Source organism: Canis lupus, chromosome 3, assembly GCF_003254725.2.
Source record: "Canis lupus dingo isolate Sandy chromosome 3, ASM325472v2, whole genome shotgun sequence".
Classification (NCBI taxonomy): Eukaryota; Metazoa; Chordata; class Mammalia; order Carnivora; family Canidae; genus Canis; species Canis lupus.
The window spans coordinates 80456805-80476315 of record NC_064245.1 but is presented as its reverse complement, the minus strand read 5'-3'; the positions used below and the strand labels follow the sequence as shown (position 1 = coordinate 80476315).

Here is a 19511-nt window from a genome sequence, read left to right as displayed (position 1 = left end):
AGCCCTGAAGGAATAACATGACTAATAAGGAAAGATGTCAACACCTGGAAACCAAAAAATTATTTCAGGAGAGATTGCAAAATAGAGCCCAATGGCGAGATTTATAACCTCTTCTTTTTCCCCTCTGCCTATAGTCGTAAAACTTACTCTTATTGATTTTTACTGTAATTATTTCTATTCCTAACCATTTTGGGTTTCTATATGCTGACTGGAAAAGGAAGGATACTTTTCAGAGTCCATCATTCCTGTTGTCACAGGATAAGACAGAGGTGGTTGAGTGATGGCCCACAGAACACTAATGAGTGGTTCTTTCTTTTTCTTTCTTTCTTTCTTTCTTTCTTTCTTTCTTTCTTTCTTTCTTCTTTCTCTTTCTTTCTTTCTCTCTCTCTCTCTTTCTTTTCTTTCTTTCTTCTTTCTTTCTGTCTTCTTTTTTTTTTTCTGAAGGTGATGTGTTTCTTGTTCTTTATGAAGATGGAGGAACCACGCCTCATCATGCATGAGCTCTTTTAGAAATTTCCCATCATACTCGTACCAACGCCTTCAATGTAAACTGTTTTCTAGGGAGCAAAATCAGTATCAAGAGTATAAAAGGAATGATGGGGAGTCTATGTCTGGCTGGCTGTGCTGCTGCCTTGAAATTAGAGATTTAACTGGTTGGCAGGGCTGTGCTTCTTTTTCTACATCATTTAGATATGCCCTGATTTGAATGTGTTGCATGAAGACTTTATTTAAGTGTGTGTGTATATGTATTACACACACACACACACACACACACTTTTTCATCTTCTGGGATCTGATGATGTTTGGGTGGATTGTGTGATTGATTAAGTGCAGATGGCTTTGTGCTTGTACAGGAATTTCACATTGTTAGGGGGAAATTGAATAGATAAAGTAAAAATAGACTCCATTACTATTTGGCTAAGGATATGTTAAGTGATTCATCTTCGGATTGTCTATCCCTGCCATTAATTTGATGGGGGCGTTATGTTATGATAATTCCTTGACTAATGAAGTTAAACTTGGTTATGGGATAATTTATTTGGTGAATTTTGCTTAAATAATTTTCAGTATATAAAACTTTTCTCAAGCAAGGTATGATGAATAAATTCCTATAACTGGGCTTGACCAAAGAGCTCATCTCTTTTTGGAAAATAAGTCCTCCAGAAAATTATTTGGAAGATTTTTGGAAGGGGTTGGGACTGAAAATGGGTAATCTGGCCTTTTTTGCTTTGCAGTGAGCTTACCAGAGATAGTTTATCGTAAACAAGTTCTGAATAGGGCCTGCATGGAGGCACAGGATCCATACGTGACATGCCCTGTCTTTTAAAGGTGTTCCAAATGCGTTCATGGCATCTTGACTTCTAAAAACATTGACCAGAACAATTAGAATAGTAAGTGTTCTAAAAGGTTAATAATTAACATATAAAGTAATACTCTTGGATTTATTTCATTTAGCAATTTTAGGTAGCTTGATAATAGGAAAATCTTTCTGTTAAAACAATGGTGACATGGGGCGCCTGTGTGACTCCGTTAGTTAAGTGTCTGACTCTTGGTTTTGGCTCAGGTCATGATCTCAGGGATATGGGATCAAGCCCCACTTTGGGCTCTGTGCTCAGTGAGCAGTCTGGTTGAGAATCTCTCTTCCTCTGTCTCCCCCAATTCTCTCTCTCTCTCTAAAATGAATAAATAAATCTTTAAAACCGCAGCAGCAATAGCATAATAACAAATAAAGTAGCACAAAATAGAGAAAAATGTAAAATAATACGAGCACTTTCAAAACAGTTGCAAAAGAAATAATAAAATGCAATACATTTCTGTAGCGAGAATGTCTCCATGTGTAAAAAGTCCCAGAAAAAAAATGCAAGTCCCTAGTTTATCTTTGTTATCATACTTTTGACTCAGGTACTTTTTTAAAAAAATGAAAACAGTTCTTTTCTGCATCCCTGAGGAATATCTAAAAAGGGACATATTAACCCGGTGATTTCTCATATTTATTTAAGTCTGACCCTGAAAAAAGAGTCTGTTCTATAAGGAGTCCTGTATTTGACCAGCACTTGCCTATGAATAACATATGGGCAACAACATGTGAAATATGATAGATCATATTCAAATTGATTTAAAAATAGTAATATTATTCTGATGAGAAACTGAGCGTATTACTGTGAAAAAAAAACCTATGCTAAGTAAACAGCACTAGTTTTTGTTTTCTTTTTTTTTTTAAGAATAAAGAAGTTTTGTGATTATGTAGGTTAGAGCCAACACAATCAACACATCTTATGTAAAAATGGCATAAGAATATCAAATATACAGTTCATTTCAGATTAAATGGGGTTGTGGGGAGGGAGGGACACATTATAATGTGAATGTGAAAATTGTGTTTGAAATGCGATCTGCTGATTATTTGGCACATTTGCAAAAACACAACAGACTACGGGGATTTACTGGAGATGACACTTGAGGGAGATGCAATATTTATAAAAAGGAACAACAGTGGAGAAAAGTCAAGAGGTCATTACAGAGTTTTGCAGGGTATTTTAAGCATGTGGTCCCATCATTGCTCTCCTCACAACTCGATGTATTTCTAGGCCTCATTAAAAAAAAAAAAAAAAAAAAAAAGATGAGTGGACCAATGCTTGTTTTGATATTACAGTATCCTCGTGACAGTGCAGATTCCTTGAGCAGGCATTCGTGCTAGGACCCCTGAATTGTCACAGTGTGGCATAGGCACTGTTTGGCCCACTTTACAGATGACATTAAGTAACTTGTCCTACAGCCTGGAACTAGTCAGTTGCAGCGGTGGATTCAAACTCAGGTCTGTCTGATGGCGAAGACATCTGCAGATACTGGGAAATCACCAAAAGGGATTTCTCTGCATTCTCAGCCGAGCCCTCGTCCAAAAATCAGACTTTCATCCCTTTCTTTGTAGTTCCGGGCTTCCAACGGGGGTGATACCATGCAGAGGAAAGGGGTCAGCCCAGGTTAGGTACCAGAGAGGGGGACGTGCAGTTCCACTTGTGCAGTTGACTCATGGTGTTTAGTGTGTCTCTAGCTTGGCCAGATGTCCAGAAAATGTGAATGTGGCTAATCTGGTTTTGAGATAAAGCAAAGGACTGTGGCTGGGCATAGATAACCCTGTCCACTGAAGATTTCCACCACTTAGGTTCGCCTGAAATACATATAAGGGAACAGTCCTCTGCTGCAAATACACTTGTCTTCTTAAACTGAAACAAAGAGACACCTGTGTTTCCTCCAGGATTTCCTTCATAATCTCTGGTGACAAATGACCTGTGTTCGTGGATGCCCACGGTTTCCCCTGTGCTGGTGCTATACGCATGTATGAATTGCCAGAATTTGCAACTCCTGATTTAAACCCAAACCTATCTTTCTATGTACAGTGTTATTGTGTCTAGGAATATTCAGTTGAAATGGCTTCTGCATACTGATGTAACCAGAATAGAAACAGTGGGAAGGATAAAATGTGTATCCCAGAGGCACTATTCCGAACCTCGTGAGCTATGTTCCTTGATGCTCAGCTTTTATTAACGGTTAAATTAAGAGTTAGAGAAATCGAGTTAAGCCCCATCACATAACAGCATAGTAACTGATGAAGGCGAAGGATCAGTATCTCAGATATCGGGTGATAACACAGAGTAAGTTCTTAAAGGGCAAGCCAGTAACCCGAGAGTGTCCTCCCTCTCCCAGGCATGATTAATTAAACTCTTTGGTAGTGAGGTCATGGGAGTGCCCTCCACCCCCACTCCCAACCTAAGCAAATCCATTTTCAAAGAGCATCCCCCCCTTTTTTTTTTTTTTTACATTTATTCGCAGGAATCTTCTATTATTTAATTTCATTTTTTGCTCACAATGATGAGTAAATTCGAAGCTGTGCCTAATGGGGGGGTTGGATGCTATAAATGTTTTACGGTGCAGTCCAGGGAATGGTAGGCTTGGAATGTCACCCGCCACATCCAGCAACATTTTCTCATTGTTGTGTTGCATCGAACAGCCCCAGCCTGGCCCAGACTAACAGTGAGCTGTGTAAAAGGTCAGGTGTTGTGTTTTCATCTTTTGTTTGTGTTATTATTTTCCTGGCTGATAAATGGTACTGTAAGCCTTAAATAGCTATTTTGCATTCCTGTGGGGATACTGTGTGCATTTTTATGAATCCATCTCGGTTTACTTGTTTTGTGCTTCTACTTCTTTATATTAAAAATTTATATTTTCAGTGAGACATTTCAAGTACGTGGCTTTTAGGCATCGGTGCTTCTTGTGGTCATTGCCCAGGGACCGTGCTTTATTACAGAGTGCAACTCTGGGGAGTGCTGATAAGCACCTACGTGAAGATAACCCGAGGCTTTAGGATCCTGGCATTACTCCTGGTCTGGCTCCCAGTTTTGCAGAGAACCAGTGTGATCCTCCTTCTTCCAGTGGCAGCAGTGGGAGCCCTTAGGAAGAGCGTGAAGAATGAACCCCCCTTTAAAAGCAACAGAATCTTTCTCATGCATTATCCTTCCCTTCACTTGCCTGGCTTTACGTGTTCTACATGAGCAAGAAGAAGCAAGAAAAGTAAGCATTACATAACAAAGATGGGAGCCTCAGAGCAGATGACAAAGCAGGCATGCCTAGAAATGAGCCTTGGCCTGCTAGTCACATAGTGAAGAATTTGGTTGCACAGTGTGATGTTTGTAGCAAATTAAATGTGGTGATTGTCCTGAGCAAGCGTTTTGGCACACTCCTGTGTGATGGGTGTGATAGACGGTTAACAGAGTTAACTGTGTTAGATTTGATGACATGGTTAACTTAACTTTCAGCCAATAAAAATGTGGAGGCGTGATTCAGGTGTTCTGATTTATCTCTTTTTATTGTGTGGTTGCTCTCTTCTCCTCCCTTTCACTCTGATGCTCCTGTCCTTTGGTATTTTTCATAGCTTGACATGCAGCAGTAATGGTTCTATTAGCTGCAGTGAATCTGCTGAGCTTGCCTTTTCCAACGAGCATGGCGTCACCGGTACCTTTTTTGCAGTTCCTTATTAGTACGTGCCCTTTACTGACTCTGCAGGAGCCATCACCTGGAATTAAACATTTTCTGCTAGACCTGTCCTTACTCTGTGCAAAATGATTATAGTCCATTATACCACCTTCTTGCTGACAGCCAGATACTGCTGAGATTACAATAAAGTCCCTGCAAATTTAAATATGATGCCACCTGGGTGGATGGGGGTCTTTGATAACAGGAACCATTTGAAGAAATGACACTCAGAGAACAGAATGTGATGGAGCCTCCTGGAAATCATATTATGGAAACTCCTGTTTTCTATTAACTTGAAAATATCAGGAGCCAGGATCTTGGTGTGTAGAGTAGTTGAAAACCTAACATACCCCCAATGATCCCAGAACGGGACAGGCTAACTCAGAACAGGTCTGAGAGTGCTCCCTCTGCAGGATGTCCGGAGCACCCAAATAAAAATGAGAATTTTCAGTTTCTCTAATTTTAGGATTATCATCTCCATCTCTCTCCAAAAGCGATCTCACTTTTCTTCTTGTTTTGCTCAGCAGCAGCAGCAGCAGCAGCAGCGGCAGATTCCTTTTTATTCTTCAGCAAATTTGGAGTAAAGAACCTAGAATCTGGATTGACCCCTAAGTCAGGAGACTTCTTGTAAAAGCTCAATCACAGCAAAGGCAACACCTCTCTTGATGGCTGCCTGTCTGATCCTGTGTGATTAAAATGAGATTTCTTTTCTTTTTTTTTTTTTTAGTTCCCCCATATACATGTTTCCTCCTTCACCATCTGGGAAATGTTTCTCATTTAGCTCTTCTCTGCGACAGCATTAGAAGCCTTCATTATCGTTTCTCAGGGTCATTGCCCACCAAGTGTTCTCTGGGTCATTTGCCCACCAAGGTATGTGTGTTCTCTGTCCATTCCGAAGAGTGGACAGTATGACACTACATGCTCTGGTATCTAACCTACCGTTCTTCTGGAAAGCCTCAGATTTGTGGTTGCGGTATTCTTCAGATATACAGTGAAGGCAATTCAGAGACACTTTTTTTTTCCTTAAAAAAATGAATAAACAAAATTGTGCACTCCTTGTGTAAGGGTGGTGTACCTTCCTTTGGCAAGTCAGAGATGAAGCTCCCCAAACCTACCACACCCTGTTAATAGAGATACATGCCAAGTTACTGAAGGACAGTCATGAGCTATTGGCTTGCCTTGGGGGAGAGGTCTGCTCCAGAGAAGAGAGGAAGAGAGGGTACTTGACCATGACCATGAGTGAAATTTTGTAAGACAGAGTCGGAGGAAATAATAGAAACACGGTTTGGGAGCAGGGAAATGGTTTTGAACTCTGAGTGTTCTGTGGTGCTGAAGGAAGCTGAAGTGTAGGTCACAGTATTGGGGATGAGACCAAGAGGTAACTGGGAACCATCTGAGTACCATGAAAAGGTGTTTTGATTTTATCTTGCAGGAAACAGGAAGTCATCAACAGTTTAGAAAGAGTAAATATTTGACGTGTGTGTTCTAGGAAGATAATTCTGGCAGCAGATGGGTTAGGAGGACTAATATTAGTGGCAAAGAGACTAGAGTAGGCTACAGGAGACAGACGGTGAGTGACATAACAGATCTAGTGGCAATGGTGAAGGAGGGACAGGTGAAGGGGGACACACACAGGCAACATGTAAAGATGACTGGATGGGGTTTGGGCAGTGGGTGGGGATATGTGGTGTCCATGAAGGCAGATTCATAAAGGTCATTCTGTGGTTCCTATCTTGGATGATGGAGCAGATGGTGATGCCAATAACCGAGTTGAAGAGGACCACGTCAGACACTAGGTCATATTACCAGTACATTTCTTTCTCCATCTCTTTATTTGACCTGGTTGAACCATGTCTGGGCCTATGGGCAAGGCATATTATTCATGGGATTCATTTTTTAATGTTGACTTGGAGCATCTGCAATAAGAACCAAAAGACTATTCAACCATGTTGTATTTACATGCAGAGTAGCCCAATTTCTAATTTGCACTTTACAGAATGTTTATAAGTGAGCCCTTAGTTGGATACTAGGCCCTCCTTTGGCTTTTCCTTCCCAGCTATGAGTTCTCTCCTAGTGCATCACCCAGGAACCTTTAGGAACCCGAAGATAGTCCAATGCTGTATTAAAATTTGAGGAACTGCTTCATCAAAACCACGTGTTTCATTTCCTGAGGATTGGCAGCAAACCAGGGAAAAGAAAACATGTCAGATCTGTTTTGCTGTGGCTGGTGCTTCTTCTTGAACTGCTGCTTTGCCATGGGGTGGCTCTGAGTAGCTGCTCCTCTACAGAAGCCCAAAGAACACATGCAGCAATGAGGAAAATGCCAAAACTTTGTTGGGAGTTTTGAGAAAGGGCGACAGTGGTTTAAGCGCTTAAGCCCTTGGATCATTTCAAACATATCAAACAATATTAATGTGCTTTTGTGTGGCTATTTTTTCTCTCTTTTTTTTTTTTTAATTCTAAAATGGCAGGTCAGACTAAGCCAAGCATTGACTGGCTTTTTGAATTAATGTTTAATAAGATGAAGTGGCTGCCAGCACCTTAAAATAATAGGGCACATGGCTTGGGCAAAGATAGAATTTTCTTCTAATTTAGCTTCTGGTTTGTATCTGACTAGAGAAGCTATTATTTTCTTCTATCTTCCATCCTGCTTCTTTTTTTCCCCTCTGTCTCTCCCTCTCTTCTTTCTTCTTTCTTTCCCTTCAAGCATTATTCTTATATCCTTCTCATTATTCATGCCCCATAGAGGGCCTCGCTCTGAGCTGACCATTCTTTAAAACCTAATGGCAAATCTTAAGTTCTACTCCATTTGATAACCTCATTAAAGGCATGGAAGCACTATCATGTATTTATTTATTTATTTTGAGGACCTATATTGAGTTTTAGAATCATAAATATTCATTATGGAGTTTTTGGAAGGGAAGCAGGACTCATAGTAAGTCAGCACATCGTGTCATTTTGTGGTCAGGAGTCTCTGGGACAGGGATCATATACGCAAATAAAACAAATGCACCGACATTCAGACAAATTGGAACAGCACCTTATAGGAGTAAACGTACGCTTTTAAAAATGCATCACAGTAATACAGTTTGTCAATAATCCATCATTAGTGCAATTGAGACTCTAGCATATCTAGTATATTAAAAGCCATTCCGGAGCTTATTCCTGGCATGCTCCTCTTTAGGCAATATTGACTTGTAGCATCACTCTTGAAAATGAGAATCAGAAAGTTTCTTTTTTTGGACCTGTACCCAGAAGTGGATCCATCCCATTTAAGAACATCTAGAGATTTGCGAATCACCAAACGCTGCAGACCATGCCACTTAGAAGAGGACGTCATTAGAGAAATCTTAGGGGTCCAGTTATCTGATTAGTGGCTATTCTCAGGAAATTTTAATTTTCAACTTGATGCCCTGGTGCTACTCTAGATTTTTCTCTCATGTGTCCCACCTCTAACGGTCAATGTGTATATAAGCAACACAAATACATTTCCACTTTAGTATTACAAAGATAAAAATATAGAGAAAATTCACATAGCCAGCCCAAATAAAGTTATAGCTAAACTTTGTTTACACGTTTAATGGTTTTAAATTTATATCTCATTTCCTTATAAAAGCCTGTGGGATCCCTGGGTGGCGCAGCGGTTTGGCGCCTGCCTTTGGCCCAGGGCGCGATCCTGTAGACCCGGGATCGAATCCCACATCAGGCTCCCGGTGCATGGAGCCTGCTTCTCCCTCTGCCTGTGTCTCTGCCCCCCCCCCCTCTCTCTCTCTGTGACTATCATAAATAAGTAAAATTAAAAACATAAAATAAAATAAAATAAAATAAAATAAAATAAAAGCCTGTGAAGCAATTAACACACTTACTATATGATGCTTACTTTCTGCCCACTATTATTTTGTTTTATTTATTCCTCCCCAACAGTTTATAAGTAACTTCTGGAATTCCTGTTTGAAAGCTAAGGCAGGGGCACATGGATGGATCAGTGGTTGAGTGTCTGCCGTTGGCTCAGGTCGTGATCCCGGGGTCCTGGGATCAAGTCCCTCTGCCTGTCTCTCTGCTTCTCTCTCTCTCTGTGTCTCTCGTGAATCAATAAATAAAATTAAAAAAAAAAAAAAAAAGCTAAGGCAACTGAAACTCATAGAGGTTAAGTGGCTTTTCCAGAACACACAGCTAATACCACTCACGTTACTAGAATTGCAGCACAAACCAAGTCAGTAAAGGTGGCAGTATTTATTTTTCAAAAAGTACAAAAATATGAATATAGGATCATCAGGGCACTTTTTAAAGAGTAGTTTTGGGAATAGTAAGTACAGAAAGAGTGGTCATTGGTATCTAGCTGTTATCTACTCAGAAATATAAATAAATAAGAGGATAATTAAACTGGATATTTATATGGTTAAGCATAAAATATTTGATGTATGTTAAAGTTTTAAAGTTAAAACATTATCTTTTTGGGTGCCTGGTGGTTTAGTTGGGTAAGCGGCTGCCTTTGGCTCAGGTCATGGTCCCAGGGTCCTGGGATCGAATCCTGCATGGGGCTCCCTGCTCAGTGGGGAGTTTCCTTCTTCCTTTACCCCTCTCTCCTGCTCATGCTTTCTCTTTCTCTCACTCGAATAAACAAATAAAATCTTTTTCTTTTTAAAGAACATTATCATTTTACACTATACTCACAAGACCATCATCAATCTATATGGGCATTTGTGTATCTACCGTGTGTCTGCTGTGTGCGGATCAGTGTAGAAGTACCCTAGAAGAGAAGACCATGTAACAGAATATGGTTTGTGTACTCAAGAAGCCTCTGGTCTAGTATGTATATAGATATAAATTCTGGAAAGTTCTGGAAGAGGTGTTTAGGATCAAGTTGTTGGAGGAAAATCCATGCAAATCTTTGTGAAATGGCAAAGCATGTTTGCATGGTTAAGAAGGTAGGCTTTGGAATTAAACTGCTAGTTTTTTAAGTCTAATTCCAGCACGTGTTAGCTCATGAGTTCCTTAATCTAGCTCTGCTACCATTGCCTCAACTGTAAAATGCGAATAACAAATACAACCTATTTTATATGATTGTTTGGCAAAAACGTACATAGATAGCAATCTCTATGTTCTGTGTAGTGTCCTGAGCACTCTCCAAATTGTAAGCTATTGAATTCTCAAAAGTACTAGATAGATATGATTATTGCTAGTATTGAGAGAATGAAAGGAGTTGATGTGTATAAAGTATTCAGAGCAATGCCGGGCACATAGTAAGTACTCAGTAAACATCACCTCAATAAATATTATCTGAAGCAAAGAAGCAGGAAAAGATATTGGAAGCAGAGGAAATGTCATGTGCATAAGCTACAGAGACGGGAGTAAATACAGAACATATCCTTGCAGAAGCCACAATCATGAATTTGCTTTTGGTGAACAATAAAGAGAAACTCTCAAGTGGAATGTGGCTCAATGACCTTAATTTCCATTGTCAATATTTGAGATATGCCCAGTTATTCACATTTTAGTGGCTCGAAAGCAATGCCAATTATCTCATTTATATATTTCTTTTTGTTTAAGTAGCTAATCTACATTTTGAAAATACATGTATTCATCATGGAGTGTTACAGCGATGTGAAAGAAAACAATGAAAAAGATGTGGCTCATAGATGTGTTTTTCTCTGAATTAACTCATGGAGGGAAAAAAATAAGTGACTAATATTGCTGACTAAAGTTGCAAGAGCATGGATTTCTAGTAGAGTGGCTCTTTTAAAGTGATTGTTCACTTTCCTTGACGCACAATATACACATTTGCTATCAGGTAAAATTGTGGGTACCCAAGATATTTCCCGCTTTGCCGAGCATTCACAGGGCTCAGTCCCTTTACCTTGACCCTGAATTTTTTAAAGTATTTTATTTATTTATTTGAGAAGAGAGAATGTGTGTGTTTGTGTGTGTGTGTGAGAGAGAGAGAGAGAGAGAGAGAGCACTAGCAGGGTGAGGGGCAGAGGAAGAAGTAGACTCTCTGCTGAGCCCCATATGGGGCTCAATCTCGGGACTCTGGGATCATGACCTGAGCTGACGGCAGATGTTTAACCAATTGAGCCACACAAGTACCCCTTAACTCTAGAGTCTTTGTGCATTTTTTATACCATAGATATCAATAGCTTTCTTATTCATTTGTAATAGTCATCTATGTTTTATAAACATTCACAATGGCTTTGTGAGAGCTTTTTGAATATTGCCATTATGACTTTTTTTTTGGTGGGGGGAGTTAACTAGCTTGGACATGGAGCTTGATGCCTGAGTTTAATCCTGATCTAACCCACATATGTGTGCAGATGCGCGTGTATCTGCCCTTTGTTTTGTTACTTCATCTTTTCAAAGTGGAGTAATCTGTCCAGCCACCATTCTGTTCTATTTAGTTCTGGAGGGAAAGGGGGTTGGGAGGAACTGATAGTGGGATTTGTATGTGATGAAGCGGAGTGGACTCTACCCAGGGAACCCCATTATAGACAGGAAGAATGAATGTATAATTCCACACGTCATCCCACAAGCATTAGTTAAATATCTGATGTAAATTAAATATATATAAATTTATGAGTATGGAAAATAATCCCTTTGTTTTTCCTAGCACCAAAAGTAAAACCCCGTTGTATACAATAGATTGAGAAAGTAAATGGTATGGATGGGCAGAGAGGAAGCTCCGGGGTGGTTTTCACATTTTCCAAATTGTAAGCAAATCTGGAGGGTAAAATTTCGATTAATAAATCAGATTTGCTCTTCAGAAGTAAAGTGGTTGGTGGACAGAGTATCAGCATATCCATATTAGGAAGCAACAACCTGAGCCCACAGATACAGCTTTATTTCATGAAGCGATTGGAAACAGTAAAGTAACGGATGTGCGCAAAGTAATTCTTCAAATGCCAACCATTAAGAAACATGCTCAGAACTCTCAACAGCCATAAAGAGTAATTCTTCTACATCCAGGTGTCTAGATTGAAATCTTACCACGTGTCATAATTTTAAATAGGCAAGAATATTACAATACTACCAACCTTAGTTTTTAATAAACTGAGAGGAAAAAAAAGAACCAAATAATGTTGCATGGTCCAGTTTTTAGAAATATGGCTACTAAAATGTCGACCTTTATCATCTTATTGCACACAGTTTGCTCTAAAATAGAAGGGGGATGGAAACATGTTGAAGATATATTGTCATGTGGGCCACTTTATGGCCTGCATTCTTTATGATATGACAGTCGCTCCATTGACACCGTGTTATTTATTGGCTAGCAGAGCAAATAGGCTAGTAAATCATGATTGCATGTCTAGCCAATCAGAATCTGCCCTGGTTTCGTGGCACGCTAATTTTTTTTTTTAAACTTATTTATTCTGCTTCCTTTCATTTTTCTCTTTATCAGTCTCTGTTTTATAGCAATCTTTTCTTTAATAGACTCTCATCCTGAGACATTTTAAAATGCACTGCATGTCAAATCCAATTCAACTAAGATACCTAAATGCACGTTATTTAAATTAAATATGAATGCTTTGAAAAGTGTATACTTATATCATAATTGCCTGAAACTACATTTCCACATTATGTATGTTGTAGACTTGAATCTTGTCAATGCATTCAAGACCCAAAGTTAGGTTTAAAAAAACCCAGAAAATAAATTATTCATATCACATACGTCTATACATCTGATAGTGTAATTAGCAATCAAAAGTACTACATATGGTGATGTAATAGAGACATTATAATTTTGTACATCCTGCTGTTGATGGATTTAGGTACCACATTTTGCACATTTTCTATTTCATTATTTTGGGCTAAAAAAAAGATAAAAATAAAATAACATGTTTTCTTTATTTTAGTTCCTTTTTAAAATCATCCTTCATGCTTTTTTTGCTTTCCTTCCATTTCTGGCTCTCATTTCCTCAGTTTAGGTAGGACTTATTCTTCTTCATTTCTCTTTACTATTTCCTGCTCTGCAGCACTAATACTAAATAATAACAATAAAAATCTTGGGCCCAGATCTGGGGGGATTTCAGAGGTCACTGAGGTTATTTCTCTGCTTTTAGTTAGCTTTCTAGCCATTTCAGAATGAATATTATATATGCTCTTTTCAACATCCCTATGAATTTCTTGTATTTCTCAAAAATTGTTTGTTCTTATTTTTCTAAATGTTTTATGTATTCCAACATAACTTTCTTCTAGCTAATATATTCCACTCTAATTCTTATTTCCTCATAATGCCTCCAAAATGTCACTACTTTCTTCTGCTTCAACTCATTTCATTTTTTCTCTGTATTTACTAGATTGTTGAACTTCGTTGTATTTAGTAAAAGTGTCATCGTTATTAGCAAAGTGAGAACATGTCATCAAATCATCTTTCTGAAAGTGTATGTATGTTCAGGCATCCCATTATCTCACATTTTCCCACAAGCAGCCTTATGTTAGTGACTGCACTTTTCTTTGCTCTCATTTGCACGGCTGGATCTCTTGTTCATCCATCCTGTTATCTGTGATGTTTCAATTTCCTCTCCAACTGACCAGATTTTATCCCTCATAAGCTTCCTCCATTTGTGCCTGAGCAATTAAAAAAAAACCAAAGAGAACCATAATTGGAATTTAGTCATATGAGATATGCTTCTGCTCTATGCTGCCATCTTAAGAACTACTCTAGAAAGAAAGAAGAGTATGGACCTGATTAGTTCAAAGAACTGAGTCCAAATTTTCATCCTGACATTTAGGAGCTGTGGGATTAAAGTCTCTTCTGTGAAACGGGTGTAATGGTTTTGTGTGGAGTAACACAAGTTTTAAACTGAATGAGGTAAATAACTTTTGTAAAATTCTGGGCTCAAGTTCCTGGTGTGACAATAGGGTCATGGATATGAGTATGCCAGTCGATTTTAAAAACAAATTTTCTTCCATCATTTCAGCATTTGATAAGATTATTCTTAATTGATTGATGAAAACAAAAACAAGTATAAAAGCATAAGGGCCTCCACTCATGGTGAACACCTTCCCTCAGGCTGACTCTGAACCAAGAAGAAATGAATTGGAGTCAGACTCAGCGACAGTTTACCCAGTAAATAGTAGGCTGTTGGAAGGCCCATTTTCCTTCCTGCCTGTGGGAACAAGTCTCATCTGTGTTAAAAGGCCATGAAACACCTATCCATAGGGTTATTACTGATACAGCCATCAATAAAATGTCTTTGTCATGCTCTGCTAGGAAGTGTTCTTTCTGCTAATGAATTCTGTCCCTAAAATGAAAGTCGTATAGATGGTTCCTATTTCAGATGTCTTGTAATTTTCATGTTTAAAAAAACTTTTTAATGTATGCTCCCTCATTGAGATCTAGCCACATGTGAATCAGTACTTAAGGGATTTGTCATTTTAGTAAACACTCAAAAGTGGCACTTCAAAAAAACACAGTAACTGACACATGACTCAATGGGACTTGTTAAATTTCTTTTGGAGAAAATACAAATTTATTCACACCTAGAAGTGAGCTCAGCATCACAAGTCTAGGCAGAATTGTGAGCTTTTGTTTTTGCTGTGGCTGAATGAAACTGGGTTTTGGCTAAAAATGATACAACCTATAACATAAAAATAGATCCTGCAACTCTACTGTTGGAGAATTTTATCTCACTTATCCATCTACATGCAGTAGGAACAGTGTCTAACTTTTAGGCTCCTGAAAAATATTTTTTTTCTTCCTTTCTTTTACATGCTCAGGTATGTCCTGCATACCCTGAAATTAGGTATCTTGTGAGCATTGGCTGATTTTTGGTTAATGTGATGTTATATTAACTAAGAGCAGTGAAGCCTGTTGCTCTTTAATTGATCAGTTCAAACTGTGATTAGAAAGCTCTAATGATTCCTGGTCACAAGCCTAATATTTCTGAATCTAACTTTACTACCCACTGCTACCATTACTGACTAACATAGTGCTTATCTCATAACATTGTTGTTAGGAATAAATAAAATCAAAGTATAAATTTGCCCTGATGTATATGTGGGCACACATGTGCCTGCTTAAAGAAATTTCTAGCCCTCCATTCATTAATCTAAATCAAGAAATATTGATGAGTCTGCTGTACGCCAGGCATTGTCATGCCATGAATATGAAGATATGAATAAGGATGCAGTTCCTTTCCTGCAGGCTATCCCTGTCTCGTAAAACAGATAAGGATGTTGACCATCACCTAATGTGATCAACACAGTAATGGAGAAGTAGATTCAGTGCAGTAGAACCAGTGTGGAGGGTCAACATTTTCAGTCTAGGTCAAGAAAAGCAGACTGTTTGCATTTTCTACCACAATGTCTCTGTAGCCTAAAGGTGGAAGCTTGTTGGCATCTAGCGAGGAGGGTGATTCCTCACTGATTGAAGCGAGGGCAGTCTGCATTTATGAGGGTATTTACTGGACCTTCAGGACTGCCTTTCTCAATGCTCAGAAGTATGTCTGGAGTGTGTGTGTGTGGCTGTGTGTGCATGCGTGCATGCGCAGATATACATGGATAGATGTTTTGTTGCTTTCCTATTGCTGCTGTAACAGTTACCACAAATTGAGCATCTTAAAACATCCCGAATATATTATCTTAGAATTCTGGAGGTCAGAAGTCTGAAATGTGTCTCAGTGGGCTAAAATCAAGGCACAAGAAGGGTTGGATTCCTCTCTGAAGGCTTAGGAGAGGATCTGTTCTTGCCTTTCTAGCTTCTAGCTCCTGGCCACATTTCTGGGCTCAGAACCCCTTCCTCATCTTTGAAATCAGTAATGGACAATGCATGGCCATGGCACTGATGTCTTGGGCCTCCTTTTCCATATGGAGGAGACCATGTGGCTACAGTAGCCTACTTGGGTAATGCAGGGTAATTTCCCCTCTTACCGTCAGCTGCTCGGCAACCGTAATTCTGCCTGCAACCTTAATATTACCTTACCCCCAACTTCCAGATAATGCCACATGACATATTCATGGATTTTGGGCTTATGGTGTGGACATCTTTGAGTGGGCTTCTATTTTGATACCACAGAACTGTATTTTTTGTACACTTCTGGATTGGATATTAGGGAGAAAATATAAAATAAAAAAATAAGAAGCAATGAACTGAGAGTACTTCCTATCTGCACAGTAGAGAGACCAGGACTTGGAATCTCTTGTTAAGAAACTTCCCTGTTACATATACCGTGTGCTATGCTGAGACCAAAATCATGCAGCTAAACATGGAGAGTGTCATATAAATCTCATAGAAAAAGGATGGAACTCATGTTGTGTGCATTTGATGTGAAGGACAGACACAGAATGACCTCTGGGAAGTAAATATGAAGTGATCCCTTTTGGTGATGGGACCTCAAATCCAGGGCAGATGAGAACATTGTTAAAAATTTTAGAGCTCATTCAAAATTGAGATCTATCCTGCATTAAAAAAAAATATTTTTCTTTATATTTTGTACATGTTCAGTGAAACTCTTCAATATTAATAAACTAACACTACATTATAACACTCATCATGTGCCAAGCATTTTTTTTTAAGATTTTATTTATTTGACAGAGAGAGAGAGAACATAAGCAGGGGGAGTGGCAAGCAGTCAAGCGCACATAAGAGGGAGAAGGAGAAATAGTCTCCCTGCTGAGCAAGGAGCCCAATGTCGGACTTGATCACAGGACCCTGGGATCATGATCTGAGCCCAAGGCAGAGGCTTAACCGACTGAGCCACCCAGGCACCCCTGCCAGGCACTTTTCTAACTGTTTTATGTATATTAATCATTTATTTATCACCAGGTGGCTGGCTGCTTAGGCATCAGCTGAGTAGTCACACAGGGCCCCATACTGAGATGGGTCTCTACCTGGTTTAATTCTCTGTTTTCATCGATCATTTTTGAACAAGGCATCCTTTATTTGCATTTGGCACTAGGCCCCATAAACGATGTAGTTGGTTCTGTTCATTGCACCAAAGCAATGCACTAGATAAAATTATTATCAACATTCTGTAGAAGAGAAATTGAGGCACAGAAGGACTACCTTGCCAAAGTTAGCCTGTTAGTCTGCAGGAGAGCCAAGATTTGAACCCCAAGGAGGATGAGCTCTGAACCACTCCCAATTCCTGCTGCTTTGAAGGCAGAGATAATGTCTTTCGAAGTATGTCTCCTTCCCAACTGTGACCCACTGTCTGCTACATGGTTAGCTTTCACTAAGTGCCTGTTGAATTGAATTATATTTGATGGGCTTTGGTAAAAATATTCATTTCATTTTCAATAGAGATGAAAGTTAAAAAAAAATCCTGAAATTCTTCCAAGGCATTTGTTCAAACAGACCCAAATCGGCTTTTTCCCTTTGCATAATCATCTGTCTAAGGATATTCCCTTGTTCAAGGTCCATTATTTATTATTTATTAGATTTATATGGCAAGATATTCTGGAGAAATCTGATAAAACTGCAAAAAGCAGCATTTCACCGCTGTCCTAATTTATCCTTGAAATATTTAGACCTTCGGGGGAAAATATTTAGACCTTAGAAACAGTGGTTTTATATAAATCCATTAATAAAATTACTTTGAGAAGTGTAATTACATGTACATTCATTAGGGTGAGACACAGAAAAGACATATATAATAATAAACCAGTAGGTGGGAGGTACAGTTGAGAGAGTTTGTTGGTTGTTAGGCTTCCAATAAATTTAATATGCATCTTCCGGGGTCTGTTATGTGCCACATGCTAGGTTGTGTGAGGGAAATTTAGTGATCATTTTATTAGTAATAACAATAAAAAGTCATCCTCAGGGAGCATAGACTCCCAGGGGCGGAGAGATTCGATCAAACAGAGGTCTCATCACAGAGTCTATGCAAGTGCTGGAAGAGAGGATATGGTAAGAGCCCTGGGCCAGGACTTGGACTTTTTAATGTTTATTCTACTCATTGATAACACAGGTCAACTTGGGCAGCTCATAGCCATTCTTTATCTCTGTTTCACCATCTATAAAGTGGGGCTAATATCTGTTCTACCTATTTCACGGGGTGATGTATGTACTAAATGGACCCATGAATATGAAGGCATCTTGAATATTTTTTTAAAACTTTTTTTTATAAATTTTTATTTATTTATGATAGTCACACAGAGAGAGAGAGAGAGAGAGAGAGGCAGAGACACAGGCAGAGGGAGAAGCAGGCTCCATGCACCGGGAGTCCGACGTGGGATTCGATCCCGGGTCTCTAGGATCGTGCCCTGGGCCAAAGGCAGGCGCCAAACCACTGTGCCACCCAGGGATCCCGAATATATATATATTTTTTTTAAGGGAGGAGGAAGTAGATGTTAAACTGAGGCATTTTTTTTTCTTTCACTAGGTATAGTTTTGAATAAGACACGGGCAATAACATCACAAAATATGAAAAAAAAAAAAAGAGAAGCCTTATTTCACATGAAGCACAGCTACATTATTTTAATCCCTACTTTACTACCTTATGTAATCTACATTTGGTTGACTCAGATAGTTATTGGACCAAAACAAAAAGATTGAAGATGTTAGCAGTGCTAATTTATTTTAATCCTTGATTTACTGTTTTATGTGATCCACATTTGCTTGACTCAGATAATAGAGAAGCCAAAACATGAAGCCAACTTATTTGATTTATTTCATCACCTTCTTGAGTATTTATTTTTTATAAAGTACTGCAGGTAAAGCAGAGATGAATGAGATGTAGTCTATGCTTTGACAAAGAACACGGTCTACTTGGCGATAACAGAGACAAAATGCATGCATACACAACTTACCGTATTAAGTGCTATGGAAAAGCTACAGAGATTCACAGGATGAAGTGAGCATATGAACTAGAAATGTATATAACCAACAATCTGGATTTTATATATATATGTACTTGTGGTAAGAAAAAAACAGTTTAAAATCAAGCAGTGTAGAAGAAGCAGAAAGTGTAGGGGAAGGTACTATCATGTGATTGAAAACTCCTATTATTTTATAAGGAATAACCAATGCTGCCCAGGAGATTATACGTATTAGTGAACTCTTTCGTAGCAACATTTACTGTGGTTTGTAAAAATTTACATTTCTCTCCTGAAAGTTTTATAGTGAAGAATAATAGTTCTGAAAACGTGATCAGTAGATCCAGGAATAAAATAATATTATGATAAAAACCCATGGCCTGGAGGTTATGATAATGGAAAAAAAAATATTTAGCTCTCGCTGGTTCAGATCATTTCAAGATGGTATTGCAATACTTGCAGGTCTCAAGCACCAGAGAGAAAATCGCTAAAGAATACACCCATTTACATTATTGTGACCTTGAATACATGTCCAGTTTCTTCGCAGGTTAACTGCAGGAGCTGCCCCGAGTGCCTCGGCGTTCATGGTAGCTGACTCACTCCCAGCCGTGCTGGCTAGCACGGTGGGGCATGCTAGGCTCCTCTTGGACACACAACACATTTAACACCGAGAAACTAGCCTTTTTGGTTGTCAGTATTTTCGAAAAGAGACAACCAAGTGACAGACACAC

The 19511-nt window shown here is 38.9% G+C and overlaps 1 protein-coding gene across 14 annotated transcripts in view; it reads left to right on the top strand.

Annotated features, from left to right (window-relative positions):
- PCDH7 (protocadherin 7) overlaps positions 1 to 19511 on the top strand; it is a 417486-nt gene that overhangs the window by 96375 nt on the left and 301600 nt on the right. The window lies entirely within an intron of this gene.